Source organism: Crinia signifera, chromosome 9 (genome assembly GCF_055691185.1).
Source record: "Crinia signifera chromosome 9, ASM5569118v1, whole genome shotgun sequence".
Taxonomy (NCBI): Eukaryota; Metazoa; Chordata; class Amphibia; order Anura; family Myobatrachidae; genus Crinia; species Crinia signifera.
Genome location: NC_139225.1, coordinates 143507600 through 143520378, shown reverse-complemented (window position 1 = coordinate 143520378; position 12779 = coordinate 143507600). Strand labels below are relative to the sequence as shown.

Sequence of the window (12779 nt, the reverse complement as noted above, 5' to 3'; positions counted from 1 at the left end):
ATATGATGCCACACACACACACGCCGGATGCGGGAGAGCCGACCAACTCTTCCACCAGACCACTGCAAAATCTCCCAGTGAGGATGCTCAGAAAACAAACACAAATAACAACTAGCAGCAGTAAAAGCATCAGCACAGATTCTGCATTTATTATATTTATTATACTGGAACATAATAATCATAGAAAGCATATAGTAATTATACATAGACGCTGAGCTCACTGCATAACACGTAACTTTACATGGCAGAGTTGCTATATGTTATTCATATGTCTGAAGCTAGCATGGCAGACAGCTTATGGGTGTAACATGCAAGGCACATAACATGCTTCTCCTCAATGTAACAAATTCAGCATATGAATTCATTAATAATATACCATTTTACACCAGTAAGGCTTGTGACCCCTTCTACACTGACCTACCTACCCGGCATAATGCCAGACGGTTGCCGTCCCTGGAGGAGGAGCTGGTGCTGGGAGATGAGAGCACCTCCCAGCACTGGTTTTCCATTGCAGTGAACGCATCCCGAGTCTCATTGACCACTGCACAGTGAGCCGGGTTGAACCCGTATTCAACCTTACTCGCTACCCGAGTTGAAATGCTGGGTCTCATGACTCGGGTCATTTCAAATGAAAGTGTTTACTCTGCATGCAGGTTTTTGCATGTTCCTGTGCAAAAACCCGGGTTATTTAGGCTGGTGTAAAAGTGGTATTAGTTTTAAAGACTCCTGTTCTCTATAGTGAGGGTGTGTATATGACAATACAGATGTGTGGTTCCCCAGTCAGTGGTATTTCTATCCATCCAGTTTGCAAATGATTACAGTACTTTGTTCTTGCTGACCTTTTTCATAACAGGGTGAAACCCACATCCAATCACTTCCTAAGCCTAATAATTCGGATAACACGGCCTGACGTCAGGGAAGCCCTGTCAGGTGGAAAGGGCGGGGGGGCGCAGGGGTGAGTGACAGCGGGATTCCCCGTGCTGGCAGCCTGTGGTAGGCTCGCTGCGGGGAACCCGTCATCAGCTGTACGCTTGCCGGGTGTTGCTAGGAAACAAGCTGATCTGTGGCAGGATCGTGCGGGGTGTAGCGGGGAAGGAGTGCTCAAGGTTTAAAAAGAAACCGAGCGGGTGTACTCTGCAGCGCTGTAAATTGCCAAGTACAGGTGTTGATGATACTTCCTGGTTGTTGTACATGTACGCATACCCTCCAACTGTACCGATTTAGCCGGTACAGTACCGTTTTTTAACGGTCTGTACTGGCTAAATCAGAATGTACCGATTGTACGGATTTTTGAAAAATTCAGACGGCTCCTCCGTCTCTCCATTATTGTCCACGGCGCAGAAGGAAAGGGTCATTATTCTGCCAAATCTGGCCCCACTCCGGCACCCTCTCCGTTCCCAGTGGTGCATTGCGGCGGGTCCCGGCAGCGTGCGTCGGCGTCATGACATCACGCAGCCGCACTCGAGACGGAGAGATGCACTGCATAATACTGTGGGACGTGAGGGAACATTAATCTGTATATATCTAGATAGATATATATCTAGATAGATATATATCTATCTAGTTAGATATATATCTATCTATCTAGATATATATCTATCTAGATATATATCTATCTAGATATATATCTATCTAGATAATATGTACAACGGTCAGGCACTCCAAACAGCTTTGTCCTTAACTGCAGTCGGTGCCTCCACAAAGTAGTAGAATAGAGCCGGATAGGTGCGGCACTCACGACTGGCTTTCTCAATAACGATAGACAGGAGCCTTGTTTAACAACGTTTCAAATTCTGTAATTTTTCATTAGGTTAATAAATCCTATTAACCTGATGAAATATTACAGAATTTGAAACGTTGTTAAACAAGGCTCCTGTCTATCGTTATTGAGAAAGCCAGTCGTGAGTGCCGCACCTATCCGGCTCTATCTATCTAGATAGATATAATGCCCAGTACGCATTTGGAAAGGGGTGTGTGGGCACGCCCCCTTTACCAACAGACACGCCCCTTTATCGTTGGCCATGCCCCCTTTCTGAATGTGTACCGATTTCAAACATTCATATGTTGGAGGGTATGGTGTATGTGTCTCTAGGACCATCTCCTACAACATGCGCAAAAGTACTGTAAGGGCACAAAAGTATATCACACCTCTCTCCTAACGGCAATGGTGATACTGGATAAACCATACCTGTTTAGCATTTATTTCTGTTGCAGTTTTAAAATGATGTTGAGAACTGCCAATGATTGTAAATCTACCCCATAGGCAGAGGTGTAGCTAGGTAAAAAGGTGCCCAGAACAAGGGTTTGCTTCAGCTACCCTCCCCCCCTCCCCCCCCCCCCCCCCCCCCCAGGATTACACATTATGCCACACACCGGGCTGCCTATTACATATGATGCCACACACACACACGCCGGATGCGGGAGAGCCGACCAACTCTTCCACCAGACCACTGCAAAATCTCCCAGTGAGGATGCTCAGAAAACAAACACAAATAACAACTAGCAGCAGTAAAAGCATCAGCACAGATTCTGCATTTATTATATTTATTATACTGGAACATAATAATCATAGAAAGCATATAGTTATTATACATAGACGCTGAGCTCACTGCATAACACGTAACTTTACATGGCAGAGTTGCTATATGTTATTCATATGTCTGAAGCTAGCATGGCAGACAGCTTATGGGTGTAACATGCAAGGCACATAACATGCTTCTCCTCAATGTAACAAATTCAGCATATGAATTCATTAATAATATACCATTTTACACCAGTAAGGCTTGTGACCCCTTCTACACTGACCTACCTACCCGGCATAATGCCAGACGGTTGCCGTCCCTGGAGGAGGAGCTGGTGCTGGGAGATGAGAGCACCTCCCAGCACTGGTTTTCCATTGCAGTGAACGCATCCCGAGTCTCATTGACCACTGCACAGTGAGCCGGGTTGAACCCGTATTCAACCTTACTCGCTACCCGAGTTGAAATGCTGGGTCTCATGACTCGGGTCATTTCAAATGAAAGTGTTTACTCTGCATGCAGGTTTTTGCATGTTCCTGTGCAAAAACCCGGGTTATTTAGGCTGGTGTAAAAGTGGTATTAGTTTTAAAGACTCCTGTTCTCTATAGTGAGGGTGTGTATATGACAATACAGATGTGTGGTTCCCCAGTCAGTGGTATTTCTATCCATCCAGTTTGCAAATGATTACAGTACTTTGTTCTTGCTGACCTTTTTCATAACAGGGTGAAACCCACATCCAATCACTTCCTAAGCCTAATAATTCGGATAACACGGCATGCCTTTTCCAATCTCTCCTCAAGCTCATTCCCTCTGTCCCATTCAGAATCAGCTCCCTATATATACCACTAACATCTCTAACAGCGTCCTTCAGTTGGTCTACAACTTTACAGAAATGGTCCACAGATACCCCCAGTATCTCCTTGCTACCTGATCTTCTGTCCCAATATGACTCTACCCTTAAATACCTACACTCCTCCTATTTACAGGAAGTTCATATCAGAATGATCCACAGAGCATATATCTCACCTGCCCAGAGGAAACACATGACAGATTCAGAGACAGGTGCCTGTGTCAAATGCACATTATCGCACGCAGATTTCTTCCACTGCATCTGGGGTTGTGGGAAGATACGGAAATTCTGGAACAAAGTAACTCAATTTATTAACTCCATGCTCTCCCTGCACCTGACCCCTGACCCATTGGCATGCATCTGTGGGAACTTCAAAAATTGGAACTTAGGCCCCGACAAACAGAATAAACAATATAAAATTCGACTACTGGCCACGATAGTCACAGTTGCCAAGAAAACCATCCTTATACATTGGACTACCCGGTCTGCTCCCTCACTTATAGAAGTCAAACAGAAATTGATCCAAATCTTATATTGTGACAGACGCTCTACGATTCCTGATGTTGAGACAGGTGTAGAGAAATTCTATAAAAAATGGGAGTACTTTATTAATACCCTTGATACCCAGTCTCAAGATCACATTATGAGACTGTTTGAAAATACCTCCTGGAGCCTGCTGCGTCGGATAGCGACTGGTAATTGAAATTCCTGACAGATCAATCATGATACGTACCATTCTTACTTTACTCCAGTAATACCAGACGTTCTGCCCTTGATTTTTTCATTTTATACTCCCCTATACTGTCTTCCTTGTGTTTGCCCCCCCCCCCCCTCCCTTGTCCGTCTGTCTTCCCCCCATACAGCTCCTTTATTTTCAAGTTTAGTCTTATTTTATTTTATTTCTATTCCTCTCTGTATTGGATATAATTATATTGTCTAGGATCTCCACTATATTATTTCTATTGACTTAAAGTAAAGTTATTTGTATATGACACTGTCGAATAGGACTGTTGTATACACTGTATCTGTATCATGATCCTGCCATGTTCCGCTTATTTTTCATCGGTCATCTGTTTGACATTTGTTTCTTTATTCTGTATTGAAAACCCAATAAAATATCTTTAAAAAAAAAAAAAAAAACAGGGTGAAACCCTGTCCAGCATGGGAGGAGGGTAGTGCCCTGATCGTATCATGGTGGGGCTAGGATGAAGTGATTTAATGTGACCCACCCAACCTCTGGGTTGCCCACTACAGCACTAAATTTGCCAACAAGTCGAGATTGTCCCAAAATGTCTGAGGGGTCCTGGATTGTTGGCCACTCTCCCGCTGATGTGGGAAAACATGTTGGATGAGTTGCAGTGAATCACGTCATCCTAACCCCACCACAATGATGTGATCATGGCACTAAATTGTGAGCCTTCCGGGGGGGGGGGGGTATTTATTATTATTTTCAGACTATAAGCAAAAATATTCCAAATTGTTGCAATTCATGGTAATAGGGAATCAGTATTCTCTAGGATGTACAGTACCATCGCCAGAACAGGTTATCGCATTACTGTTAGCACAAGCCTGAGGCACCAAGGAGGGATCCTTAGGATTCCTTTTCAAAAACAATGGTAGCCCATAGGGTACTAGCCCATCTGGCTAGTACCCTAGGCTGTTTAAAAAAAACAGTTGAAATTGAGTCTTGAAGTCAGCCAGCCACAGAACCTGTGTAATTAATAAGTGTCAGGAATTAAAGGGATGAGGTGGTAACCCTAGGAGCCACACTAGTGGCTATTTGTTTGGGGGCGTGTACGGAGTGATCGTGCCGCTTTAGCCATGCCTCCCAATGTGCAATGCCATTTTTAATGCATTGTACACGGTGGGCGGGGCTAAAACGGCGCAATTCGCGTCATTTGACCCGCGGCTCCCCCCACCGAGGGGGGTCGCGGGTGCCGGGGGGGGGGGGGATCATGGGAGCCGGGCGGCTTTGCGGGAGGGTTGCCCCTCTTTCAGGGGGGGCCGGGAGGGGGACCCGATTTCCAGGATCATTTGGCCATTCAGGGAGGGTAGGCAACCCTGTCCTGTACCTCACTGACAAACCCAGATCTGGAATCTATGCACGCAATACATGTGACATTAAAGCTAAGACATATAACATTTCTTAGTATGCGGCTGAATTAATCAATGATCATTAAGTATAATTGTGATATAGAGAGTTTGTCTCTACTGTATGTAAAGTATTATAAAGATACAGTATCCCTTCTTTAGTGAAATACAAAAGCAGATCTAGCACTTTGTGGCATACAGAGGAAGGCTTACTGTATGCCCACATGTGTTTTATGCACAGAGGAGAATTAGGGAAGCTGCAACTTTTAGCACCTCCCAATTTGAACAAAGTGTACAGGTTTTCCCTGAAAGCAGGTCACACAGATTTTAGACCTAGGCTCATGGTTAATATTGTAGGCATGTACATTCTTTTGCTTTCTACATGTGGTGAGATCAAATTCTGTTTTACTTAAAGCATTAGTATTATCAGATATCTCTCTGCAGATCGCTCCGACTGTTCCTGCATTAGAATAAATGACGGTATTCACAGGCCTTGGACTCCTATCAGCATCAAAACGCTGGAACTTGTTCATATCTGTGGAACAGTCAAAGCTGTGCACGGCTTTGTTAGTAATGTGCTTTGTCTTGAAACCAACCCAAGAACTGTCAGACATGTGGCTGATGGAGAGGACCCCGAGTACCAGGAGAAATGCTGATGCTGGAGACATACTTGCTGTTGGTGGGACCTGGGAAAACAATTGAGAAGTTATGTCACAGCTGGAACCATTTCAGATGAGATATCATAGCAGTCAGGCAGATAAGGTTGTACAAATGATGATAAATATTTCTGTATGCAACTTTAGCTGTACAATATAATACTAGTGAAAAGCCTGTCAAAATGACCGACTCCAGAGCTGGATAGCTCGCCATTTCCAACACAGTTCCCGGCAGGGTGCTTACCCTCTCAGAATGGCAGGGAGGGTCCCAGAAATTGGATCCCCCACCTGACACCCTCCCCCCCCCCCCCCCCCAGAAAGGGGGAGAAGCCTACTGGAATGCTGGTCGTCTACCGTGACGCCCCCATCGGCAGGATATGTATCGCATGATTGTAGCCCACCCCTCATTGTGCAATGCCTGAAATACTGGCATTGAATGGTGAGGGGTGTTGCCACAAGGTCACCTCCATCTTCACCTCTGCCTCCATCCCACCCCTTACCCATCCCTCCAGCAGCCCTGCCCCCATGCCTCAAGGAAATGGATGCCCTCTCACAGAAAGGGTAAACAGAAAGTAGACAACCCTGGCTCCTGACCAGTCTGGGGGTAGAGAACACTAATAGGCACCAGCAGCTGGCTGGAGGGGGCTGGACATGACCTGTGTGGGGTATGGAGGGGCAAGCACAGGACCTCACCCTACTTTCAGTGCACAGTATATAAAGCAACTGAGCCATTGGGGTCAATTCTGAGACACTATGTCGGTACCTAATCCTTCTGTGCAGATTCCATAATAAACCCAATATGCCCCCAGATTCCAATGCCATGCACCATCCATATAAGGTTCCATTAGAACCACACAACCCAACACAACACAACCTATGGCAAGATGTAGAAATTACTAAAACCCATGCAGATTTTTTTTTTATTTAATGCATTTTATTCTTTAACATAATTATGTAACTGTTTTTGGGTGAGATATATTCATATGATGTAATCATTACATTGTTCCAAGTCACTGGAATGCTGCATCTAAATCAGCCAGCTCCCATACATGCCTTTGCTACAGCTCAGCTTTTATCTTGTAAATGATGGAACAACTATGGGGATTCTTGCCCCTAGCTATGCTTCCCTTCATATGAGTTTATGGCAGGCCAAATGGATTTTAAACAATGATCCATTTTCAGCATACATTACATTCCATGAGAGATACATAGATGACATTTTAATGCTCTGAAAGTGTTGCCCTATGCAATTTGGCAAATGCAACCATGTCAGATTGGGCTTTATTTGACATCATTGCATTTGATGCGTGCAATCTTTCAGCATCTGCCAAACTAAAGAGGGCCTTCCTACACCTCTTTATACTTGTAGCCTCCCCCAGTGTCTGCATTGAAGCTGACCACTGGTATACACAGGTGCTGTATAGCAGAGCAACTGCTGTGGAATTGTAAATTTGCCAGGCACAATGGGGCGGATGTATTAAGCCTTAACAAGAGATAAATTCAAGTATGATAAGGAGAGATAAACGTCCAGCCAATCAGCTCCATACTGACTTTTTTCAAACACAGCCTGTAACATGGCAGTTGGCAGGTGATTGGCTGGATGTTTATCTCCATCCTGGCTATGAGCATTTAACCCCCTATGGCAGCAAGCATGTATCCCCCCCTGGCAATGAGCATTTAACCCCCTATGGCAGCAAACATGTATTCCCCCCACGCAATGAGCATTTAACCACCTATGGCAGCAAGCAAGCATTTCCCCCTGACAATGAACATGGAACCTCTGGCAACAAGCTTGGAACCCCATATGCAAAGAGCATGTAATCTTCCTTGGCTGCAAGCATGTAATCCCCCTGGCAACAGGGGTTCAAACAAGCATGGAACCACCAGTGGGTGGATAGGGGACTGGAGCAAGGGGAGGCCCAGCATTTCCGAGGCGTTCCCACAACAATGGTGGGTGCGTCCAGAAAAATGATGGGCGTCCCCATACGAACACAGGCGGTTGGCTGACATCACATGACATCAGCGTCTGCCCACTGTTCGGCCATCTTTGGTCCAGATTCACTTTTATCCGTGAGTGGGTGAAAAATCCTTTGATGGTTGGCAACCATCAAAGGATTTTTCGCTCGTATGGCCACAACCGAATGGATGTGTCAGTGAATATATCCATTTGTATGCAGTTGCGGGGATTCTTTTGGCGCAGGTGGGGGGGGGTTAACTGTTCGGTAAGCAGCATATTTACACTGCTTACTAGGGTTACCACCTCATCCCTTTAATTCCGGACACATATTAATCACACAGGTTCTGTGGCTGGCTGACTTCAAGACTCCATTTCAGTTAGTTTTCAACAGCCACATCAACCTGTGTAATTAATGTGTCCGGAATTAAAGGGCTGAGGTGGTAACCTACTGCTTACCAAGCCATGTTGAATCACCCTCAATGTCTGTGAGCAATTCACACCCTTGTTGCTCAAACTTGCAGAAACCAGTGTTCCTGGTATTGAGCTTGATGAAATAGCTCTAATGGTTCTGAGATATTGGAGTCTTACCGGACTGTCCTCTGCAGATCTGATACCCGGACTGTCCTTTGCAGATCTATTTCCCAGACTGTCCTCTGCAGATCTGATTCCCAGACTGTCCTCTGCAGATCTGATTCCCAGACTGTCCTCTGCAGATCTGATACCCGGACTGTCCTCTGCTGATCTGATGCCCGGACTGTCCTCTGCTGATCTGATACCCGGACTGTCCTCTGCAGATCTGATGTATGGAAAGTGGCTGTTGTGTCAGCCTGCATACGATACTACACTTATATATAATTCTCTTATTGAGGAAGTATATTTAAGCTGTTCTCATCTATATTACACTGACACCTAACTTCTCCTTTCTTTTTGTTTAGCAAACATGTTGTTGTTACAGCTTGCTGCAGTTGCATATTGTAGTAAGAAAAACATGTTTTCTAATGCTACATGGGCCTACATGGATTCAGATGTAGTTCAGGAGTGGCTACCTTGGAAGCAGCAGTGATAGTGTGGAGCCCCACTGACATGGTACCCCACTCCTGTGAACCCCACTGAGAACTTTACAGTACCCCCTTATCCCTGCCTGTCAATGGTGACCGCAGGGAGCCAGCATATGCAGGACGCTAGGACCCAGGGCATCCAGACGAAGCCCCAAGGATTTGGGATGCCTGGTCCTGTGGGGATTGTAGTAAGAAGTGAAGGAAGGAGGCGGCTGTGTTCTAGGAGTGATGCGATGAGGAGGACAAAGGCACAGAGGAAAGGAGAAGAGACGGGACCTGCGGACAGGGCAGACGACAGGGGGGGTCAAAGGGGATACTCGTACCGGGCCCCGACCAGTTGAGGGGTCGGAAAGCATGGCTGTCTAATCACTTGTCTGGCTACCTGTACTAATGAGTTTAGTGACATCACGCAACACACTAAACCACACAACACACGACGCACAATGCTGTTCCCTCCCATCTCTGCCCTCCCGTATTATGTTGCATTGTAAATATTAATTATCTATTTACTTCTAATAATAAAAAAAAAATACATTTAACCCCTTCCTGACAGAGCCAGTTTTTGCGTTCCTGACAGAGCCCTTTTTTTCAAATCTGACATGTATCACTTAAGTGGGGATAACTTTTTTTTGCTTTTACTTATCCCAGTGATTTTGAGATTGTTTTTTCGTGACACATTGTACTTCAAATTAGTGGTAAATTTGGGTCGATACAGTCTGTGTTTTTTTGTGAAAAATACCAAAATGTCGTAAAAAAATGGAAAATTTAGCAATTTGCAAAATGTTAAATTTTCTGCTTGTGAGACAAATAATCATACCACTCAAAATAGTTAATAACTAACATAGACCATATGTCTACTTTATGTTTCCATCATTATTTCAACTTCCTTTTAATTTTTTTGGACACTAGGAGGCTTACAATATGAATAGCAAATTCTCAAATTTTCAAGAAAATTTCAAACACTGATTTTTTTAGGGACCAGTTCAGTTCTGATGTGACTTTGAGGGACTTGTATGTAAGACACCCCCATAAATGATACCATTTCAAAAACTGCACCCCTCACAGTATTCAAAACAGCATTTTGGAAGTTTGTTAACCCTTTAGGTGTTTCACAGGAATTAAAACAAAGTGTAGGTGAAATTTCAAAATTTCATTTTTTTTGCAGATTTGCAATTTTAATACATTTTTCTAAGGAACACAGTACATTTTACTAGAGAAATGTGACTAAAAATTGATTCCCCCAATTCTTTTGTTTTCATAAATATCCTATATGTGGCCCTAGTGTGCACGTTGACCAAACCACAGGCTTCATAATAGAAGGAGCACCTACTTGATTTTGGAGCCTCCTTTTTATGAGATTATTTTTTAGGCACCATGTAGGTTTCTAGGCACCATAAGATGCTAAAATTTAGGAACCCCCCACAAGTGACCCCATTTTGCAAACTACACCCCTCAGGGAATTCATCTAGGGGTATAGTGTACATTTCAAACCCCCAGGGGTTTCACCAATTGTGGTACAACTGGGCAGTGAAAATGAAAAATTAAATTTTTTACACAAAAATGCAGTTCTGGCTCAAAATTTTTCATTTTCAGAAGGTATGAAGGAGAAAAAGCACCCCAAAATCTGTGCCCCAATTTCTCCCGAGTACGGCAATGCCTCACATGTGACCAAAAAATACCATTTGGGTGCATGGCAGGACTCAGAAGGGAAGGAGTGATTTTTGGATTTTGCAGCTCAGATTCTGGTGGAATGTTGGTGGGTGCTATGTCGCATTAGCAAGACCCCCCAAGCACCAATACAGTGGAACCCCCCCACAAGTGACCCCATTTTGCAAACTACACCCCTCAGGGAATTCATCTAGGGGTATAGTGTACATTTCAAACCCCCAGGGGTTTCACCAATTTTGATACAACTGGGCAGTGAAAATGAAAAATTACATTTTTTTACACAAAAATGCAGTTCTGGCTCAAAATTTTTCATTTTCAGAAGGTATGAAGGAGAAAAAGCACCCCAAAATCTGTGCCCCAATTTCTCCCGAGTACGGCAATGCCTCACATGTGACCAAAAAATACCATTTGGGTGCATGGCAGGACTCAGAAGGGAAGGAGTGATTTTTGGATTTTGCAGCTCAGATTCTGGTGGAATTTTGGTGGGTGCTATGTCGCATTAGCAAAACCCCCAAGCACCAATACAGTGGAACCCCCCACAAGTGACCCCATTTTGCAAACCACACCCCTCAGGGAATTCATCTAGGGGTATAGTGTACATTTCAAACCCCCAGGGGTTTCACCAATTTTGATACAACTGGGCTGTGCAAATGCAAAATTACATTTTTTACACAAAAATGCAGTTCTGGCTCAAAATTTTTCATTTTCACAAGGAATGAAGGAGACAAAGCACCCCAAAATCTGTGCCCCAATTTCTCCCGAGTACGGCAATGCCTCACATGTGACCAAAAAATACCATTTGGGTGCATGGCAGGACTCAGAAGGGAAGGAGTGATTTTTGGATTTTGCAGCTCAGATTCTGGTGGAATTTTGGTGGGTGCTATGTCGCATTACCAAGACCCCCCAAGCACCAATACAGTGGAACCCCCCCACAAGTGACCCCATTTTGCAAACTACACCCCTTAGGGAATTCATCTAGGGGTATAGTGTACATTTCAAACCCCCAGGGGTTTCACCAATTTTGATACAACTGGGCAGTGAAAATGAAAAATTACATTTTTTACACAAAAATGCAGTTCTGGCTCAAAATTTTTCATTTTCAGAAGGTATGAAGGAGAAAAAGCACCCCAAAATCTGTGCCCCAATTTCTCCCGAGTACGGCAATGCCTCACATGTGACCAAAAAATACCATTTGAGTGCATGGCAGGACTCAGAAGGGAAGGAGTGATTTTTGGATTTTGCAGCTCAGATTCTGGTGGAATTTTGGTGGGTGCTATGTCGCATTAGCAAGACCCCCCAAGCACCAATACAGTGGAACCCCCCCACAAGTGACCCCATTTTGCAAACTACACCCCTCAGGGAATTCATCTAGGGGTATAGTGTACATTTCAAACCCCCAGGGGTTTCACCAATTTTGATACAACTGGGCAGTGAAAATGAAAAATTACATTTTTTTACACAAAAATGCAGTTCTGGCTCAAAATTTTTCATTTTCAGAAGGTATGAAGGAGAAAAAGCACCCCAAAATCTGTGCCCCAATTTCTCCCGATACGGCAATGCCTCACATGTGACCAAAAAATACCATTTGGGTGCATGGCAGGACTCAGAAGGGAAGGAGTGATTTTTTGGATTTTGCAGCTCAGATTCTGGTGGAATTTTGGTGGGTGCTATGTCGCATTAGCAAGACCCCCCAAGCACCAATACAGTGGAACCCCCCCACAAGTGACCCCATTTTGCAAACCACAACCCTCAGGGAATTCATCTAGGGGTATAGTGTACATTTCAAACCCCCAGGGGTTTCACCAATTTTGATACAACTGGGCTGTGCAAATGCAAAATTACATTTTTTACACAAAAATGCAGTTCTGGCTCAAAATTTTTCATTTTCACAAGGAATGAAGGAGACAAAGCACCCCAAAATCTGTGCCCCAATTTCTCCCGAGTACGGCAATGCCTCACATGTGACCAAAAAATACCATT

General features: G+C 44.3%; 1 long non-coding RNA gene across 1 annotated transcript; it reads right to left on the bottom strand.

Moving 5' to 3' along the window:
- Nucleotides 1-2509: 2509 nt before the first annotated feature.
- Nucleotides 2510-8906, bottom strand: LOC146036211 (uncharacterized). Its single transcript, XR_014460788.1, has 2 exons — nt 8662-8906; nt 2510-6146 (listed from the first exon to the last, which is right to left on the bottom strand). It is a non-coding gene; the product is annotated as an uncharacterized LOC146036211 (long non-coding RNA).
- Nucleotides 8907-12779: the final 3873 nt, after the last annotated feature.